The sequence below is a fragment of the Schistocerca piceifrons genome, chromosome 8 (assembly GCF_021461385.2).
Source record: "Schistocerca piceifrons isolate TAMUIC-IGC-003096 chromosome 8, iqSchPice1.1, whole genome shotgun sequence".
Taxonomy (NCBI): Eukaryota; Metazoa; Arthropoda; class Insecta; order Orthoptera; family Acrididae; genus Schistocerca; species Schistocerca piceifrons.
The window spans coordinates 186,152,105-186,175,375 of NC_060145.1; positions in this window are offsets into that span (position 1 = coordinate 186,152,105).

The window sequence follows — 23,271 nt, forward strand, 5'->3', positions numbered from 1 at the left end:
TTGATATTCATACAAGTGGTTCTCTTCTCTCCAAAGGTCTCTTTAATTTTCCTATAGGCAGTACCTATCTTACCCCTCGTGAGACAAAGGTCTACATCCTTACATTTGTCCTCTAGCCATCCCTGCTTAGCCATTTCGCACTTCCTGTCGATCTCATTTTTGAGACGTTTGTATTCCTTTTTGCCTGCTTCATTTACTGCATTTTTTTATTTTCTCCTTTCATCAATTAAATTCAATATTTCTTCTGTTACCCAAGGATTTCTATTAGTCCTCGTCTTTTTACCTACTTGATCGTTGCTGCCTTCACTACTTCATCCCTCACAGCTACCCATTCTTCTTCTACTGTATTTCTTTCCCCCATTCCTGTCAATTGTTCCCTTATGCTCTCCCTGAAACTCCCTACAACCTCTGGTTCTTTGAGTTTATCTAGGTCCCATCTCCTTAAATTCCCACCTTTTTGCAGTTTCTTCAGTTTCAATCTGCAGTTCATAACCAATAGATTGTGGTCAGAATCCACATCTGCCCCTGGAAATGTCTTACAATCTAAAACCTGGTTCCTAAATCTCTGTCTTACCATTATGTAATCTATCTGATACCTTTTAGTATCTCCAGGATTCTTCCAGGTATACAACTTTCTTTTATGATTCTTGAACCAAGTGTTAGCTATGATTAAGTCATGCTCTGTGCAAAATTCTACAAGGCGGCTTCCTCTTTCATGTCTTAGCCCCAATCCGTATTCACCTACTATGTTTCCTTCTCTCCCTTTTCCTACTGACGAATTCCAGTCACCCATGACTATTAAATTTTCATCTCCCTTCACTACCTGAATAATTTCTTTTATCTCGTCATACAATTCATCTATTTCTTCATCATCTGCAGAGCTGGTCGGCATATAAACTTGTACTACTGTAGTAGGCATGGGCTTTGTGTCTATCTTGGCCACAATAATACGTTCACTATGCTGTTGGTAGTAGCTAACCCGCACTCCTATTTTTTTTATTCATTATTAAACCTACTCCTGCATTACCCATATTTGATTTTGTATTTATAACCCTGTAATCACCTGACCAAATGTCTTGTTCCTCCTGCCACCGAACTTCACTAATTCCCACTATATCTAACTTTAATCTATTCATTTCCCTTTTTAGATTTTCTAACCTACCTGCCCGATTAAGGGATCTGACATTCCCCGCTCCGATCCCTAGAACGCCAGTTTTCTTTCTCCTGATAACGACGTCCTGTTGAGTAGTCCCCGCCCGGAGATCCGAATGGGGGACTATTTTGCCTCCGGAATATTTTACCCAAGAGGACGCCATCATCATTTAATCATACAGTAAAGCTGCATTTCCTCGGGAAAATTACGGCTGTAGTTTCCCCTTGCTTTCAGCCGTTCGCAGTACCAGGACATCAAGGCCGTTTTGGTTAATGTTACAAGGCCAGATCAGTCAATCATCCAGACTGTTGCCCCTGCAACTACTGAAAAGGCTGCTGCCCCTCTTCAGGAACCAGATGTTTGCCTGGCCTCTCAACAGATACCCCTCCGTTGTGGTTGCACCTACGATACGGCCATTTGTATCATTGAGGCACGCAAGCCTCCCCACCAACGGCAAGGTCCATGGTTCATAACGTTGAAATACGTTTTGAGGCGAGTTTTTTTGTGTGTAGGAGAGAATTACAAACAATGGATGATTCTTACAAATGAACGTAGCATACTGAATATAAATAGGAGAAGACATCCATTGCTCTTGTTCTGTTACACTATCGGTAATAAATACTTGATACTTGGTTCTTGTACTGTCCATGCTTGCACTGCAGACCCTACTATCTGCGAAAATCTAGTGGTTTATCAGTAGTATTCTCAATATGGGATCGATGTGTAGCTTTTTCGTTTTTATGTTATCATTCCGCTATAGACTGCATCCAAATGTTTTACAATACATATTACACACAGACTGCATACACTGGGAAAGAATAACACAGCATTCAGAATTTAAATAAGGAGTATGCAACAACTCATACTTCACTAATCTAACATCAATAGTGAAATTACTCAAGGAAAGTGGACATAACATATATCAATAACTTTTCTCCTCTGTAAATTGTGCTGTTTGATATGAAAATACGTTGAAGAACTTCTCTATAGATCCCGTGTCGTCTTCGTTAAGAGTGTGATGCTAGCTGATGGTGCATAGTACGAACTGTATGCAGACAGTTACCCTAGTAGACCAACTGCAGAACGGTAGTAATGCCACGTGTAGTACATGCTTTACACTCTCAATGTTTAATACGGAATAGTTGAATTATGCTTGGCACAATGGTTCCTTTTCTAGGTATTATCCGTCTCAATAAAGAATTTCGATGAATGGTTATCTCTTTAACAAGGTATTGCATTGATAAAACTATATTTCCCCGTCTTTAATATAGCTCTAATACAGGATGTCACAAAAAACAACTACAAAACTATATTATGCGGCAAGGCACATTGATCGGTTTTCAAGAAGAGACCTGTATCCGGAAATGCGCGCCTTGAGTAGTGGAGTAAGCTACACCAACATGTTGCCAAGGCTGTTTCAATTATACGGCGGATGTTTTTCTGGTAAACCCTTACATATCATCCATCCAGTACCCACTCTCTCCACGCATTTTCCATATTTTTTGAGCCATGAAGCAAGATTTCATGTCTATTGATTTGCTTTGGACCAGTGTTCACACTTGTATACAATCGTAGCTCCGTAAGTAACAGCTGACATTCTTCCATGAAGGTACTGATCGTCTTGTCTCACAGTTGGAATAATGTATTAACAGCTATGGTGATTACTTTTGATATAATAAACAGTTTATTTAATTATTTTCCATCTGTCTCGTATTAATTTAACTACCTCTTATAAATTTTATATTTGGCAAAAAGTTCTACTATACCTCATGAAACTGATGGTTATCCCTTCATTTCTAGAGGTACATTATGTGATAAAAAATATCCGGGTACCTGACTGAAAATGACTTACTAGTTCGAGGCGCCCTCCATCGGTAATGTTGGAATTCAGTATGATGTTGGCCCACTTTTAGCCTTAATGACAGCTTCCACTCTCGCAAGCATACGTTCAATCAGGTGCTGGAGGGTTTCTTGGGGAATGGCAGCCCATTCTTCACGGAGTTCCAAAACATCCCAGAGGTGTTCAATAGGATTCAGGTCAGGACTCTGTGCAGGCCAGTTCATTACAAGGATGCTACTGTCGTGTAAACACTCCTCCAGAGGCCGTGCATTAAGAACAAGTGCTCGATCGTGTTGAAAGATGCAATCCCCGAATTGCTCTTCATCAGTGGGAAACAAGAAGGTACTTAAAACATCAATGTAGGCCTGTGCTGTGATAGTGTCACGCAATACAAGGGATGTAAACCCCCTCCCCCATGAAAACACGACCACACCATAACACCACCGCCTCCGAATTTTACTGTTGGCACTACACACGCTGGCAGATGACGTTCACCGGGCATTCGCCATACCCACACCCCGCCATCGGATCGCCACGTTGTGTACCGTGATTCGTCGCTCCACACAACATTTTTCCACTGTTCTGTCGTCCAATGTTTACGCTTGTTACACCAAGCGAGGCGTCCTTTGGTATTTACCGGCATGATGTGTGGCTTATGAGATACCGCTCGACCATAAAATCCGTTTTCTCACCTCCTGCCTAACTGTCGTAGTACTTGCAGTGGATCCTGATACAGTTTGGAATTCCTGTGTGATGGTCTGGATAGATGTCTGACTATTGCAGATTACGATCCTCTTCAACTGTCGGCAGTCTCTGTGAGTCAACAGACGAGGTCGGCCTTCACGCTTTTGTGCTGTACGTGTACCTTCAGGTTTCTATTTCACTATCACATCGGAAACAGTGGCCCTAGAGATGTTTAGGAGTGTGGAAATCTCGCGTACAGGCGTATGACACAAGTGACACCAAATCATCTGACCACGTTCGAAGGCCGTGTGTTCCATGGAGCGCCCCATTTTGCTCTCTCACGGTGTCTAATGACTACTGAGGTCGCTGATATGAAGTACCTAGCAGTAGGTGGCAGCACAATGCACCTCGTATGAAAAACGTATTTTTGGGGTTCTCAGGTTACGTTTGATCACATAGTGCCGTAGATTTCAGGGGAGAGCGGTGTGGAAGTGTCACGTCTCTCCACCCACCCTCACCTTTGATGACGCCTTTCGCCTGACTGTTTTTATAACTTTCTGCGCACATGCTAATCAGTATTTATTCAGGTTAAAGCATCTCTACTATTATTAAAAGTAGGTACTTGAACTGCGATCCCTCATCTATAGTCGAATAACCCCAATAAATTCAACTTTTTACTAAACAGCACGAGAGACAGTATTGTACGCAGTAGTACCGTTAGCTAATTCCTCTGTATGAACTTTGATGAAGCTCATAAAAACGTAAGGGTTAATGTGTGATAGCTAGGAAGCAGACAGCCGCATTTCTATTTGCACCAGCACGTACCCTTCGCAACCACATTGTTGTTCTTGAAAGACAAGAGCTGCTGCTACGGGTGGTTACAGATTGCTTTCCTTCATACGGGCCCTCATATGCTTAATATTTAGTGGAAAACTGCTATCCTACCTATTGAGGAATAATATTGACTGTCTGAGATCCGTATTGACGAAACACCGTGGGCTGTTAAAACTGTGTGCAACACCTATACTTGAACTCGGAATCATTGCCTTCCGAAAGCAAATTCTCTACCGGCTGAACTTCTCAAACACGACTCACAAATCAGTCCACACAGCTTTACTCTTGCCTATCTTCCTGGCCTAGCAGTTCTAGAGGAAAGGATAATCCGGAGTCATGGCTTAGCCACAGGCACAGACAGGCTGTGAAACTTCGAAGGTAGGAGACGAGGTTTTGGCGGAAGTAATTCAATCGGTAGAGCAGTTACCCGCGAATGGCAAAACTCCTTATTTCGAGTCCCGGTTCTACACATACTTTAATCTGCTGGAAAGTTTCATGTCAACGCACACTTAGCTGCGGAGTACAAAATTCATTCTGGGTCGGTATTGAAGGCAATAAACAGAAGAAGTATACAGAGCCTGCAAAAATATTGTGGAATACTGCGAAATGTATTGTACCATGAAGGGTGACATTGTGCAAATACACAGCAGTTCATAACGACGCCGAGAGAAATTCAGTTCGTTCCAAACGAATTTCTACAGGCATCTGAGAAATGTGAATTACAAAACTCATGATGTGTGCTGGAAGATAGTTTTCCAGGAAAAATGCTCAGTATTGAGGAATATGACAGGAAATCTCATTTGAGGGAAAAACTTCATAACATATGCCCTTTTCCGAATGTTGTCCAATACAGGACACATTTAATGCACATTATTTTTCCTTTTCTGTGTTTTCAATGCATTGTCATATTTACACATGTATGTATTTAAAACAGTTAGTAAACATTACCATACGCACTATCAACTGAAAAATACGCATTTTTAACACATCCACCTCTAAGCATCATGACTGTTGTACAATTAACAATAAATATTCAAATATCCAATCACCAACTTCAATGGTTTTGTGCGTTCTGGGGCGAAGAACTGTGTCGCCCGTCTGAATGCCTAACAAGGACAGCAGCGTCCATAATGCAATCAAGCAGTTCATCACAAGTTTTCAGTTCTCGTTCCAGAACCCGAGTCTTCATCCAATCTCATAAACCAAAATCTAATGGTGCAAAAGTAGGGTAGGCTTGGTGGTCAGTTACCTCTAACACCACGATCAGACCAGCGATTGGGGTAAGTGTAATTGACATGTTACATCGCACGTCTAGTTAGATTTTTTTTTGGGGGGGGGGGGGGGGGGAGGGCGGGGGCGGTTCGTCATGTTAGAAGTACATTGTAGTCCTCAGGTTGTTCAGTGAATGAATTTGCCCAAGTAACGCAAGTAATTTAGTACCGTTATTCACTCCTATAAATTGACTGGACCGATAGACAAGTTACCGATTATGCCGCACCAAACATCGGAAAACAAACTTGGAAATTGGTTTCCACTGTAGTGTGTGATTTTTCTGCGACTATAGATAATTATTCGTGTGTTGTTGATTTCATTCCGTGCAAACGTGTCTTCATCAGTGATTACTGGAAATAAATGCCGATTGTCGTTTTAACCAGTGACAAAATTTAAGCCGTATGGCATTGTCGCCAACGTGCAGATCGTGTACAAGCTATACATGAAATGGGTACAAGTTTTCCCTACGTAACGTTTGCTATGCACGTGTTCGTGGGACACTAGTAGGAGCAGAAAGTCACCGTGTGCTGGTAGGATGACTACACTGCACCATTTCAACACTTTGTTGCTATTCCTACACAGAATGTTGAACTAGACGCTCAGAACAGGAATGGAAGCTATGGAGAATACCTATCTCATGCAGTATACTGAAGACTCTGGTGAGCGCTCTACTTTAGAAGTTCGACGTGTAGCTAAACACCAACTGAATTCTTCGACAGCAGCAAGAGCAACATCGTTGGAGAAGCCGTAAACACACATTACATCTGTATATTCGTCGTTAGTGTAGATGTATGGCAGTTTAGCTAGAGAGTGTACAAACACAGGTAACCGATGCTTCTCTCTAATCACAACGCACCATGAACCATGAAATGTTTGTTGGATTAGCTCAATAGCAGAAAGACAACGGAGGTTGAAAGCAACGAATTAGATTGAGCAGGAATAAAGTAAAGAATTTGGTTTTGTAGGACACGTACGTGCACGCCAAATGTCCAAAAACGTTAAATGTGGATCACCTCGGAAAACATTCGGTATAGGCCAAGTGTCCATATGAAGTTTTTCTGGTTCAAATAAGCTTTCCTGTCGTGTCTTCACATACTGACCATTCCTCCTGAGCTGCCAGTGTATGAAAGCACCGTAGATTAATCTACGAACTGAATTTCCTGCTTGAACAGGATCGCCAGGTACCCCGTTGTTCACAATAGTAGATGAAAATCACATTGCAGTAAGCATAAAGATTTGTTTTACTTGTGATACTTCTCAAAACTGACCAATAATATCAGGTCAGATGTCCAGCCAGCGTATTATAATTATTTTTCTTTTAATGGTTGTCACAGCACAGACATAAGATCATTTAAGCTTTCAGTCAGCAAATAATAGTTTTATGTCGTTTGCAGCAGTCGTTACAGCGGAGAAATACGTGGAAAACAACACAATTACACGATAAATTACGCATTTCGCTTCTTTCATTAATTATTTGTTATCGTGGTTTACGAATGTATGCTGTAGTGATGGGCCATTGATCAACTGGAATGTTCATTGGAGGCTTTTCAGACTTGCTACACCCATTCTGCATAATTTGTGCCTCTGATTTGCAAGGCAAGCAAGTCATAGACCAAGATAAATTTAATCAAATAAAAACTTTTCCTCTTCAGAATGGTCTGTCTGATCATAATGCACAGGTAGTCACAGTATATGATATAGCTCCATACAGTAATGCAAAACAGTCCTCAAAAATAGTGCGTTCAATTAACGATTTAACACTTCAAAATTTTAGGGAAAGCTTGCAACAGTTAGACTGGGATGAGGTGTACAGGGAACATGATGCTAATTTAAAATTTAACCTATTTCATGACACCTTTGTGAGTATAACTGAAAACAATTTCCCTAAGAAAACAGTGAAATATAATTGTAAGAAACCATGTAAAAAGCCATGGCTTACTAAAGGGATAAAAATTTCGTGTAAACAGAAAAGGGAAATTTATCTTATAGCTAGGAGGAGTAATGATCCCAAAACAATGAAACATTATAAAAACTACTGCACTGTATTAAGAAAAGTTATTAAAAAGGTCAGAAGGATGTGCATCATGTCTGAGATTAGCACATCCGATAGTAAAATTAATACAATTTGGAATATTGTGAAAGGGGAAACAGTGCAACCGAGAGCACAGGAAGACTATTTCTATCAAACACAATGAAAAGTTTTTTAACAAGAAGTCAGAAGTAGAAAACATTCCTAATAATCATTTTTAAGTGTTGTAGAGGTTCCAGCTATTCATTAAAAAAATGCAAGGCAGTATATGGAAGAGGCAGTACCTACGCAATTTGATAAAACTGATATTCAATCAACCTCTTCTACTAAAATCAGGAAGATAATTAATTCACTCTAAAGTAACACCTTACATTGAATTGATGGCATTTCCAACAGAGTACTAAACGCTTGTTCCCAACAAATAAGTAGGATTTCTCACTCAGATATGTAGTAGCTCACTGAAACAGGGAATTTTTACAGATAGACTGAAATACACTATTGTTAAACCATTGCTTAAAAAAGGAGATAGATCTGATGCTAACAACTAGCACCCAATCTCACTTCTGACTGCTTTATCCAAAATTCCTGAAAAAATAATGCATTCAAGAGTAGCATCACATATTTGTAAAAATGAAGTACTACCAAAATGTCAATTTGGTTTTCAGAAAGGCTTTTCAACAGAAAATGCTACATATGCTTTAACTGATCAAGTATTAAATTCAATGAATAACCAAACATCACCTATTGGGATATTTTGTGATCCCTCAAAGGCTTTTGATTGTGTGAATCATGAAATTCTTCTAGATAAGCTTAAGTATTGTGGTATGAGTAGGACAGTGCACAAACGGTTTAATTCATACTTAACTGGAGGAATTCAGAAGGTTGAAATTAAGAGTACAGGTAGTCTACAAAAACCAGCTGAGTCCTCAAACTGGGGAGGTATCAAAAATGGTGTCCCACAGGGTTCAGTCTTAGGTACCTTATTATGATTAATATATATTAACAACTTGCCACCCTATACTCATGAAGATGCAAAGTTAGTTCTCTTTGCTAATGATACAAGTATAGTAATCACACCCAAGAAGCAAGAATCAGCTGAGAAAATTACAAATAATGTCTTTCAGAAAATTATTAAGTGGTTCTCTGCAAATGGACTCTCACAAAATTTTGAGAAAACACAGTTTATACAATTCTATACAGTAAATGGCATAACACTATTGATAAATGTTGACTATGAACGGATATCTGTTGCTAAGGTAGAATACTCAAAATTTCTGGGTGTGTGCATTGATGAGAAATTAAATTGGAAGAAACACATCGATGATCTGCTGAAACGGTTAAGTTCAACTACTTATGCTAATAGGGCTATTGCAAATTTTGGAGATAATCATATCAGTAAATTGGCCTACTGTGCCTATTTTCATTCACTGCTTTCATATGGCTTCATATTTTGGGGCAATTCGTCATTAAGAGAGAAAGTATTCATTGCACAAAAAGTGTGTAATCAGTATAATAGCTGTAGCCCACCCAAGATCACCTTGCATGCATTTATTTAAGGATCTCGGGATATTCACAGTAACTTAGCAATACATGTATTCACTTATGAAATTTGTCATTAATAACCCATCCCAATTCAAAAATAACAGCGAAGTGCATAGCTACAACACTAGAAGAAAGGATGATACTCACTATTCTGGATTAAATCTCACTTCGGCACCGAAAGGGGTGAATTATGCTGCCACAAAAATCTTTGGTCGTTTGCCAAATAGTATTAAAAGTCTGACAGATATCCAACCAACATTTAAAAGCAAATTAAAGGAATTTCTGAATTACATCTCTTTCTACTCAATAGACGAATTCTTAGATATGAAGTAGTAACTGTAAAAAAAATAATTAATTAATTAATTCGTTTGTGTAAAAAACTTACGTTAATGTGACATGTTCCACATCATTACGTAATGTCGTATCATGATCTATGGAACAAGGATTAATGTATGTATGTATGCATATGTATGTCAGTCGAAACACGTGCGAGTTCCATACTACCGAGTGCTGACATGTTAACTAAGAAGTCAGAGTTCTGACTGACGCTTCCCGGATATAAATACTGCTTAATGTTATTGCGCCATATTTGGCCTCGCACTTCCTCACATTAGGTTGACACATCTTCATTGTTTCAACAATACCGAGCGTTTGAAGGCCCCTTACGTCTGCACAAAATTAAAAGGCGCACAGTAATAACGAAAATGCCAAAGCAACAAATAAATGTTATTGTATGCATCCGTATCTCTATAAATGTAACAATACCCCAACAATTACCATACACATCCGCCTGACGTGAATAAACACTTAACGCATACAACCGGAACTACAATCTGAGAGAATAAAAAATCAATGAAAATAGAAAAATTAAATACCATACACCAACAAGGAATTTTCGAATGGAATGGTAATAGGTACGCGTTATATGCATGTGCAGACAGACAAATGATTCCAATTTCAGATTAACTGCACAATTTACTCAAGAGAAACAGCTTCACAAATTGAGCAAGTCAGTAACGCTTTGGTCTCCATCTGGTCCTTATGCGAGCAGTTATTGTCCTTGACACTGATTTATAGAGTCACAGGATGTCCTCGTGAGGAATATGGCGCCAAATTCTATACAGTTTGCGAGTTAGATCGTCAAATTTCCGAGCTGGCTCAGTTGGGGAGAGATCCAGCTACCTTCCTGGGCTATGTAGGAATTGTCAAACACGAATACAAGTAGCAGGAACTCTTGTAGTGTGCAGGCAGGCATTACCTGGCTGAAAAGTAAGCCCAAAATGGCTGTCAAGAAGGGCAACGTCACGGCTCGTAAGATATGGTAGTCCTACCAATGACCTGTAAGGGTGGAATGGATGACAACAGTAGTAGGGCAAGGCCGTTGTCACCCCACTCTGCAACATTTCCAAATTTATTCTACATGGTGGATCCAAGATTGCGGCAACATATGTGGCTACATTGCGGTGACATCATGGAGGGAAGCTCAAAGTTTGGCAGAAAAATAGATCACTTGGGTTACCTCCACTGACCAAACCCCTTCCCCCCAACTCCCTCACCCCTCCCCCTTCTTTCCCCTCGCCACGCCGCCATCAAGAAATTGGTGGAAAAATTTTGGCAGGGAAAAACGTCACTTAGGCTACCTCCACTAACCTAAGTCATTAAGTCAACACCTCTTCCTTGGAAATGGCGGGAAATGGACTCAGTCTGTGCTGGGTTGTTGGATAGGAAGGATGTAAGTCTTTATTTTTCGTGAGTTGTTTATTTAAACAGTTTGATTTGTCATAGGCAGTAGCTCCACCCAGTGTGTTCACCACGAAGTTCTGAGTCCAACTGCCCTATTACACAGTATCGCCACCAGAGGGCGCTGTTCTCCCTCCCATGATGCAATAGAAGACGGTGGTCCAGAAAAAAAGGCTGAAAAAGGACTCTATCCGCGTCCAGCTGCTGGAGAGGAAGGAGTATACTTTATATATTCCCAGTCTTAAGTTGGAACAATTTATTTAGGGACGGATTTCACATAGTTTATTAATTACACTGATACAAAACACTCTCCCTGGCATGCTTGGGGTCGCAATACGTAACCTACAGTTCTGCCAACTGCTCAAAAATTACCGAAATAATTCTGTACACTGTTGTACAGCACGCAAAAAACTCGTAAATTGTCAACATAATCCATCTAAAATGTTATGAAAACATGTTCACTAATCGTAAACTAATTGTAAAATTGGCAAAAGAATGTATGTATAATGCTCTGCAAACAATCTCACAACGCTTAAACAGCCGAAGTAATGCAGTGCACAAACTTGTAACCTCCCCGCACGATATTAAAATGTCAATGATTATAGAAATGTGCCAAATGTTGTCTTCGCACAAAAGTGAATAATAAAAATGAGCCAACCGTAACCTCCTTGCAAAATTAAAGAATAATAATTGCCCAAAATGTAAACTCCACACAAAAGTTAAGGAATGAAGATTGCTCATTAAACCCACAATAATGTTAATTAAATAATGAACCATCAACTGAATGTAACATCTCAACAGAAATAATGAAACCTGATAAATTTTATAAGGGCAGCAGCGCTGACCTTCGGCCCTGTGAAATAATTAAACCTGAACACAAAAACCAAAATTCTTACCTCAGTAAACTGCATCTATATCTGCTCTTATTTTTCGGCACAGCTCCGTGCAATGCTGGCGTATATTTAATTTTGATTCTTGGAGGAAATGCGTAGGAAATATTCTTTAAATTGAAATGAATGTTTTTTCTTCAAATGGGTGGAAAAATTCTTTAAATTGAAATGATTACTTTTCTTTAAAAGATTTACTTTATAAAAAATTATTATTGGGGCATTTCTTGAACAAATTAATTACAATTACCATACATTATTAGCTGAGCGCAATGCTGCTGCATTACCTTCTACAATAATACACATCGTCCACTACAATCCTGACCAGATTCGGAAGAACAGCACGCCGTCGACGCATGCCGACTCCCGCAGGCTAGCACCGACTACTACACCAGACTGCTACTACTATCCAACTGTCTACTCTCTCTGCCCACTCGCCACACACTACTGCCGACTGACTACTACTGCCGACAGAGTGCAACTCGCAACTACTGTTCCTGCCGACTCGCTACACGCAACTGAACTCTCGCGCGGTCAAGTGCAGACTAGCAACGATAAATAACTCTCTGGTCAGAGATTCTGTTATGCCTCGCCATCGCTGGTAATGAATACATACGTGTTTCAAAATCTTATTGCATTTAAAAACACTTTTGAACTAACGTTAAGAAATTCGACCGCAGTGTACCAGTGAACTGTTCCCTTCAGAGTTCCAATGCAGAATGATGATCAGATGAGATGGGCGCGCATGCCGGTCCAACCTGTCCCTCATGCGAAACACCTCTGGCTGCGTGCAAGTGTTTATCTAATTGCCATGGCCGATGCATAGGCTTTGCACCTGCGGGTCCTGTGCTGGCCTACTCAGCGAACGAGATGTTTGCCTAGCAACTCACCCTAGCAGATGCAGCTAAACGGTTGTCATTGTTACACTGATGTCTCATGTCTATGTAAATTACAGCCATGTCTGGATGCACTATAGAAATCATTTGCATTGGCTTCAGAAACTGTTTACGAAAATATACCAGCATAACAGAGGATGCAGTCTTCCCAGCGATCCTAATGGCACACCCCATCCATTACGTATGAACTCTTCCCGTAAATCGTAAAGTGTTGCAGAAAGAGTTAACGGTCGCTTTTTTTGTTATTGTAACTTTCATAATGTCTGCGCATGTAAATTCTTGTCCTAACACTACCTATTTACGAAAATAACCGAGAGTAACACCGAATGCATTCTTCATGACGGTCCCAATGAGGCACCCCATGCATCACATGTCACCCTTCACGGAAATCGAAACATCCTGCTTTCAACATATGTCTCAGAAACAGTAAATGTTTTTACTGCAAAAAGCTTTCATCATGTCTGTGCATGTTTGTGAAAACACCATTAACTATAAAAAAATGGTTCAAATGGCTCTGAGCACTATGGGACTTAACATCTGTGGTCATCAGTCCCCTAGAACGTAGAACTACTTAAACCTAACTAACCTGAGAACATCACACACATCCATGCCCGACGCAGGATTCGAACCTGCGACCGTAGCGGTCACGCGGTTCTAGACTGAAGCGCCTAGAACCGCACGGCCACACTGGCCGGCTTGATTACAAAAACATTCTTGTTGTTTAGATAGCATAGATGGGACTATCGGAATAATTACATAAACAGAATTCTAACCATTGTCCTACACAAGAAAAAATGGGTGGAATTTTCGGTCTCCAACAGCTACTGGTCTGGAGATGTCCTAATGCCACAATTGGCAGATGAGGGAGAGCAACACGCCAGAGATGGATAGTCTGCTTCAATTTTTCCTTGAACTTTGTAGATACCTTGCCCCCATCTTGTTTGAACCAGTCTGTAGGGGCTCCTATGCCAAAGCACGAAGGATGTCTTGAGAATTAATGGATCATTCTGATTACCTCTTACTCAATTTACCCATGAAACTGCTGATGCTGCCAATGTGGGAGTACTGCCCCTTTTCTTTTTCTGCAGATGGGACTTTCACTGGCAAAACTATTTTGTGTAGATCGCCATATAGCACTGACAGTTAAACACTGCAAAAGTGGTCAACAGATTATGAAATACGGGAAGACCCTTCAATCACACTGCTCTACTACTGTCGAGGAGAGCATGAATATTTCAGCATGAAGTCGATCTTCAACCTATCTATACCACCACAAACCGTATCGATGTAGTAAACACACAATTCGTATTCTGTGCCATACAAAATCACCACATGTACATCCTGCATATAGCTGTCGACCACCAGACACTTGTACATATACTTCGAAGACAGATTGGGTAAGTATGTGCACATTATATACACCTCACAGCACAAGATATTTCCTGCGATCTCGCTAGGTCATCCACCGCAGCCGACAATCACAAGTCATCTTCCCCCCCCCCCCCCCCCCCACACACACACACCACACACACACTGGCGTGACACGTGAACAGAGCATTCTCAGTGGACCAAGGTCACTCACCAAACTGTTGTAGAAAGGTTGGGTCGGTTCCCCTCAGCACAAAGGCGTTACTCTTTCTGACGCTGACCTACTTGCATGCTTGCTTTCTACACCCATCTCCAGACTCTGGAATTACAAAAACATACGTATTTTCACTTGGTTTACTGAAATATGCCATTTATGCACTAATTCTCGATACCAAGCACATAGAAATATCTCTTGCATAGCAGTATATTTCCGAAGATACAGACTGGCAATTATTTCTCTGGAAACCCGAAACTTTAGCGAGGTGCAGCAAGGTGGAGCATGCTGTAAGCCACTGAGTAACTAGAAACTTACCTCGTCTGCGAAGACCTTTACGTCAAAACTCGAAAAAATAAAGGAAACTGATATTTCCACTCACAAATACCGATCTCGGTTATATAGCAGATTTCAAATCACCCTTATAATTTACAATGTCAACTGTGGTGTCTCTCATGTCTAGAGAACCAGCAAACATATCTTCCACCCTTCTTTCACCTGCTAGATGCCCACAACACACACCACAATCGATTTTGTCTCAACCAAGTAAAGACAGGAAACGTGCAGAAGCATTCAATTGGACCATTTATATGGGAGGGAATAATGGGCCATTGAAAACACACACCCATATTGAATCTTCTCAAATTTCCATGGCGAACACACACAATAACGAAGACTACCCAACACATACTCAGTATTAGTTAGCTATTCAGCCATCTAGAGGGCAACACGGTTAATTGAGCTATATTCCTGTACACCAACTGGCCTTTCCGTTCGGACGGCTCCTGCTGTCAGCTGCAAACGTGACTCATTCCCGCCAGAGGCCACCGCCGCCACGTGTCACACACCCCCAGACAGAATTTTCCTAGGCCTCTGGTCACATATATATTTGATCACTGTAAAATACAATTAAATATTAAGATTTCAACGTCAATAAGGTGACATTCGACAATGAGCAAAGTATCAAAAATACCCCGTTCTGACGACTGTGATACTAGAAATAGAGGTATCTTTACCATTCTTATGACTTGACATTATTTTAAAAGCAAAAAAAAAAAAATCTTTCATTCCCTTTGCGGCTATCGCAGTTTTCCACGTCAAATACATACCTTCAGTTACGACAGGACATATCGATTTTATTTGCCCATGTCGAAACACATGCACACATACTGTCTAAGAGAATGCTAAAGGCGAATCTACCCAACTAGCCACTAAAATTGCTGCACCACGCAGATGACGTGCTACAGACGCGAAATTTAACCGACGGAAGAAGATGCTTTGATATGCATATGGTTAGCTATTGAGAGCATTCACACATGGTTGGCGCCGATGGCGACATCTACAGCGTGCTGACATGAGGAAAGTTTCCAACCGATTTCTCATACGCAAACAGCAGTTGACTGGCGTTGCCTGGTGAAATGTTGTGATGCCTCGTCTAAGGAGGAGAAATGCGTACCATCATGTTTCCGACTTCGATAAGGGCCGGATTGTAGCCTATCGCGATTGCGGTTTATCGTATCGCGGTATTGCTGCTCGCGTTGGTCAAGATCCAATGACTGTTAGCAGAATATGGAATCGGTGGATTGAGGAGGGTAATACGCAACGCCGTGCTGGATCCAACGGCCTCGTATCACTAGCAGTCGAGATGACAGGCATCTTATCCACATGGCTGCAACGGATCGTGCAGCTACGTCTCGATCCCTGAGTCAACAGATGGGGACGTTTGCAAGACAACAACCATCTGCACGAACAGCTCGACGACGTTTGCAGCAGTATGGACTATCAGCTCGGAGACTATGGCTGCGGTTACCCTTGACGCTGCATCACAGACAGGAGCGCCTGCGATGATGTACTCAACGACGAAACTGGGTGCACGAATGGCAGAACGTCATTTTTTCGGATGAATCCAGCTTCTGTTTACAGCATCATGATGGTCACATCCGTGTTTGGCGACATAGCGGTGAACGCACGTTGCAAACATGTATTCGTCATCGTCATACTGGCCTATCACCCGGTGTGATGGTATGGGGTGTCATTGGTTACACGTCTCGGTCACCTCTTGTTCGCATTGACGGCACTTTGAACAGTGGACGTTACATTTCAGATTACGACCCGTGGCTCTACCCTTCATTCAATCCCTGCGAAACCCTACATTTCAGCAGGATAATGCGCGACCGCATGTTGCAGGTCCTGTACGGGCCTTTCCGGATACAGAAAATGTCAGACTGCTGCCCCGGCGAGCACATTCTCCAGATCTCTCACCAATTGAAAACGTCTGGTCAATGGTGGCCGAGCAACTGGCTCGTCACAATACGCCAGTCACTACTCTTTATGAACTGTGGTATCGTGTTGAAGCTGCATGAGCAGCTGTACCTGTACACGCCATCCAAGCTCTGACTAAATGCCCAGACGTATCAAGGCCGTTATTACGGCCAGAGGTGGTTGTTCTGGGTACTGATTTCTCAGGATCTATGCACCCAAATTGCATGAAAACGTAATCACAAGTCAGTTCTAGTACAAAATGTTTGTCCAATGAATACCCGTTTATCATGTGCATTTCTTCTCGGTGTAGCAATTTTAATGGCCAGAAGTGTATTATGCATACTACAATGTATGATAATTCACCAGTAACTGGATGCTGGCGATACGAAAAAATACTGAGCGAAAATCAGCGATGGATAGATATGTCTCATAAGATTTTCTTGTGATTGGTACCATTGAGTTTTAGAAAGAGAAACATAGCCGTCTTACAAGCCGCCATATGTTACAAACATGATCGCAACGACCATGTTACTATCACAAGTGGACCTGGTGCTACAGGTGTTCAGAAATGTTCCTAACGATATCCATGTTAAAAACTATACAAGCCTTATAAATCGAGATATTGCATTACCTCCAAATGAAGCGGTTTTTCCAAATGGGTACAGCGACAATTAGTGTAGACGGTGATCGCCGGAATGTATATTAACAGACCAAGAGTGCGATTTCGCGTCACCGACGATATAAGCTCGTAAGAGAATCATCGAATTTAAAAAGTGATTCGGCGAAGGAACGTGGTATGAATGTGATATCTGCCACTGCTTCACGCCGCCGCTAGATTTTTCTCCAGTATTTGTAACGCATTCTGTCTCGATCTCAATGTCAGAGGTTCTATGATATATCCACTGAGTTATACATGATTGTTAATTGAGAATAATGACGTACAGTAGACGGTATCCGGATTGAGGTGTTAAGATATGTACACAGGCTTTTCAGATGTATACTGTTAAGCTTTCTCGTAGAAATGCTGTCTGCGATTTGGAATCAAGTCTTTCCATTCAACCCCATACGTGCACTGCATCATATGGAGAAGTCTTTTAATGATTACAGCCAGTAGTGAATCATATTCGTGACACTCTCATATCTCGAAATGAGTCATCTGCCGCAGTAAAATTCCAAAGCGGTGTTTAGAAATTCCCTATGCATCTTGTAACTGCTCTTGAGACTCTGCCCTGCCATCTCTGCAGCTTTGCGCGTGTGGTTGCTCCAATTTAAGTCGGAAGTGAGCAGAAGTCGGAGAGAGCTATATCTACCACCTCCTACAACTGATTAGAAACCGAGCGGCCTGAGTTAATGCGACAGGGCTGTGTTTTGACCATTTGGTGAAAAGGGGAACATGTTGGCATAGCTCCGCCAACAGTATGTGATGTTAAAGGCCAGTGCCAAACGAAGCCTGCTCCTGCTACATGAGGTAGAATAAAAGGCTGTACGAACAGTTACGGTAGTGTTTCATATCGGTAAAATTAGAAAGACTCAACATCATACAGGTACTGCAGTCCAAATCAGATCTGCGCCACTCATGGTCCATTCACGTCTGTCACCCCAATGCCAAGCCCAATAACTGCTAGCATAAGGGCAAGATCAATACCAAAGGGTTACTGACTTACTGAACTTGTGAAGCAGTTTCTCTTGAAAAAGTCATGCAGCCCTTCAGAAATTGTAGTCATTTGTTAGTCTGTACTTGTACGTTACATCTACCGATTATATTTCAGTTCGGATAATTCCTTTGTGATGCGTCTTTTGTTTTGTTTTGGAGTGTAATCACGCATCAAACGTTATCTGCCTTAAGGAAATACGACGTAGGTATTAAAAGATTTTCGTAATTTATTTTCAGTTTTAACTACTTAATGCTCTGCAACTTGCCGGACGAAGGCAAGGGTGAATCCATTAAGGCGCAACTCTCACGACTGTATCATTGCCTCAGAAGGGGACTGACCTTCCGTCTCTGGCGTCACGTTTTGTGAGCAGTGTTTGCTGCCACAGCTATGACGCTGAATTATTGGTCCCGGCACAATAGGGCAAGGCTTGGCGCCAGTGCATGCAGGAAGTGCCGTCAGCTACCGCACTCAACAGTAGCTGGCGACAGCTGTATCCGGCGCCAGCACGCGCCACAACTTCCGCCAGTGGCGGCGCTGACGTCGCTAGACAGACACAGACGGACACCTGCGCTGGGCGCGGGCTAAAAGCGGAGACTCACCGCGCGCTGGAGGCGGCGCCTTTGAGGTTACAGATGTCGCGAGGCTCAGCGCTCTTTACGAGCCATTATAGGCCCCGCGTGCAACTGCCACCACCGTTACAAAACGAACGCTCTGGTGCGTCTGTATTAATGGGCGAGGCAGTCTCGTTTTGCTGTCGCTGATGAACCAGCAGTTCCCGTAGAGCATTTCGTCGAGAGCAGAGTTTGGCTGCTCGGAGTGTTTCGCTTTCTGCATGGACGCTGCTGAGTTCTGAGTTTGAATTAGGACATCTGCGAAAATGTTCCACTCAGTCAACTTCGCTTTTTGTGCAAAGTCGAGTCTGTGTAAACCAAAACGTAGAATGGGTGCAAAATGACCGCTAGTTGCGCAAACGGCGCAACGGTAGGATTTCCCTTGCAGGCAGCACAGAGCAGTATTGGAGGCGTAGTTCTACAACTGAAGCCTTCACACGAACGCCTACACTATGTAATGAAGAGACCCATAAAATCATACGTTTTTCATATTAAGTGCATTGTGCTGTCACTTATTGCCAGGTACGCCATTTCAACGACCTCAGTAGTCATTAGACATCGTGAGAGAGCAGAATGGGGCGCTCCGCGGAACTCACGGACTTCGAGCGTCATCAGATGATTGGGTGTCAGTTGTGTCATACATCTGTACATGAGATTTCCACACTCCTAAACACCCCTAGGTCCACTGTTTCCGATGTGATAGTGAAGTGGGAACGTGAAGGGACACGTACAGCACAAAAGCGTACAAGCTGAACTCGTCAGTTGACTGACAGAGACTGCCGACCTTTGAAGAAAGTCAAAATGTGTAATGGGCAGAAATCTATCCAGGCATTCACACAGGAACTCCAAATGCATCAGGATCCACTGTAAGTACTATGTCAGTTACGCCAGAGGTGAGAAAACTTGGATTTCATGGTTGAGCAGCTGCTCGTAAGCCACACATCACGCCGGTAAATGCCAAACGACGACTCGGTTTGGTGTAAGGAGTATAAACATTGAACGGTCGAACAGTGGAAAAACGTTGTGTAGAGTGACGATCACGGTACACAATGAGGCGATCAGATAGCACGGTGTGGGTATGGCGAACGCCCGGTCAAGGTCATCTGCCAGTGTGTGTAGTGCCAACTATAAAATTCGGAGGCGATGGTGTTACGTTGTGGTCACGTTTTTCATATAGGGGGCTTGTACCCCTTGTTGTTTTGCGTATCACTATCACAACACAGGCCTACATTGATGTTTTAAGTACCTACTTGCTTCCACTGTTGAATAGCAATTTGGGGATGGCGATTGTATCTTTCAACACGATCGAGCACCTGTTCATAATGCACGGTCTGTGGCGTAGTGGTTACACGACAATAACATCCCTGTACTGGACTGGCCTGCAGAGAGTCCTGACCTGAATCCTATAGCACACCTTAGGAATGTTCTGGAGCACCGTCTTCGTGCCAGGCCTTATCGACCGACTTCGGTACCTCTCCACAGTGCAGCACTCCCTGAAGAATGGTCTGCTATTCCCCAAGAAATCTTTCAGCACCTGATTGAACGTATGCCTGCGAGAGTGGAAGCCGTCATCAAGGCTAAGGATGGGCGAACACCTTCTTGAATTCCAGCATTAGCGATGGAGGGCGCCACGAACTTGTAAGTCATTTTCAGCCAGCTGTCCGAATGCATAGTGTACATCTCAAAACTAAGATACAGCTAGTGATTCTGCTATCGATCGTAGTAAAAGCTTTTGCCAGTACGATCAATAATTCGAAATGTCAGCCATTTATTATTAGTTTATCAGCAAAAACAGAATGTGTTACTGGATCATTGCAACTGGAAATTGCAAGAGAAAGAGTGTTTTATTTTTGCCAAACCTGAAAAACCTTTTTTTTTTTTCTCTTGCTGCCATGATGAAGTCTGCTTGTCTTTCCAGAACGGCGGGGTCTGCAACGATTTCATCTCACTAACATGCTAATCCAGTGACATTGAGACAGAATCCTGAAACAGTCTATTGTTTAACAAACAGTTGAGAACAAGTCAATAACTCATGAAAAACTCATGCTCAGTATGAAAATAAACGTATGATTCCTTCGCTTACGCTGTTACAAGCTCGTACTAATTCTCAACTCACCCGATATAATGCCCTTAAAGAAATTACATTATTTCGTAGAAATTATCTGTAGTTACATGTATATTGCAGTGGAGAAGAAGTTTCCACACTTCAACTATGTGGAAAAGACTCTGCTTTGTTTGCCTAAAATCCGTCTCATTATCTCAAACCGCATATGATATATGAGGGGTCTTTTGAATATTGCACTTTCGATGTATCATTTGCGCATGTAGTCGGAAGTGAGTGCACTACAAACAATCCATTTTCTCAAGACTGGAGATACCTTCAGACCTTGCCTCAAATTTAAAAACAAATCCAATATGTTTCATATATTTCGTACATGGCAGAGTCCGACCTGATATGCACGAAAAGCAAAATAATAGCGACTCCTATTTGTCGTTGCAAACTATTCGAATTTCGTGCTGTTTCGTATTTAAGCTCAAAATATTGCACAAGTGTGACCATTAACAAAATGATGGGCGGGTGATTATTTGATTATGAAGCTGATGAATGAGGCTTAGAGAGGTGACAGAATCATAGTTTTTGACTCAATAGTTTCTCTAAAATAATTTGAGCCAGCTTGTGCATGATTCTGTTCCTACACTGTAAATGAAGTAAGAAGAGAATGTTTCGTTCGCAACGGAGAAAGCGCAGCACTCAGCAGGCGACAGCAAATTGAGGCACTTTCCCCCACAACAGAAGGGTAGTCTCGCCCATTGTCGAGAATGAGAATGTGTTTTGCTCATGTCCGAGTTGTATTGCTCGAGCTCTAGTGGTTTTCAAGTGCCATCGTCGGAACCGTTCTCACAGATCTACATCTTTTACATGAATGAAGATAGGCCTTTGAGCTAAATTTTGACCTACACTTCCAAGCTACGGGCATATATTCGTGCTAGGCATAAGTTTCCGTTCCTATGTTTACATTAGGGGTCTGTCTAGTGCAGGTCACTGCTCAGTCGTTCATTATCCAATATGCGCCGAGTCAAGACGAGGTGACGTAAACAAAGTAACGAAAGACGCTTTACGTTCTCCGTTTCAACAGGTGCAATTCAGCTACAAGTGTGTGGCGTGATTTTCGACGGCAGTAGGGAACTTATCTTCTTACAGCATAAAGCATTCGGCGATGGAACCGTCATTTGACCACCAGTTTTGGAACCGGAAGGTTGTTCCTGTGTCCTCATTCAAGACGAATAAAGAAAGTGACAGAACTTCGCACTATGTCCACAGAAGTCTATTACTCGTGCTGTCCTGAGTTACCCATTCGACATTTGTCTGTCTGTTGTATTTTGGTACGACATTCGTGTTTCAAAGTACACAGAACTCAACTGTTACAAGCTCTTAACGAAGGTGATAAACAACGTGTATAGTTTTGTGAATTCCCGTTAATTGTTCAGTGATGATTAAACGTCGAAAGCAACATGCCACAACATATGAGTATGGAGTACACAACATCGATACACCATAGTGAATTACAAAAGGGTCTCTAAAACTTTGTGTATTTTATGCCATGCCCCAGGAAAATCTGTCTTGTTTTTGCGAAAAATTCAGTCGTAGGAATACAGATCTTGGATATGTAAAATCTAGCTTTTACAACAATTCCGAGAACACGCCGAAATTATCATGTTTCAACACTGTTCACCAAAAATTACGTGCCTCAATGACGGATCGGCCTCAAGAAGCATAGTTACAACTTCCTCACAGCACCATTGATCTCTTATGTAGGCTGATCTCCACGCATATGATTTTTTTTAGTGGTGTTTGTGAAAGACTCCGCCTATGTGCCTTCCTTTCATACAACAATGTGTGAAATGCGACGTCGCAGAGTAATGCCAGTAAATGCATGAACTCAACACATGGTCGTAAGAATACTTGACGAGTTTGATTATTGTCTGCTTGTTTCGCTTTTATCTGGTTGAGAAGACCTTAGACGTTTGTGAAACGGAAATAAAAACGCGAGTGGTGCTTTTGGTTATAAAGCTTTTTCTAAAATCCTTCCCAAGTTTGTATCATTTATGTAGAAGATACAGCCTTCTTCAGACAGCCACTAGTTTTTAATTTGTTTGTTTTGTCTCTCTGCAGCCGAGCGCTTTCATTTTAATCAAAGAATTCATCACCTACTGCAGTGGCGTAAGTTGCAATTACCACTAAACCTGCAAACTCATGATTCCGTGTAGAATGGAACACCATCT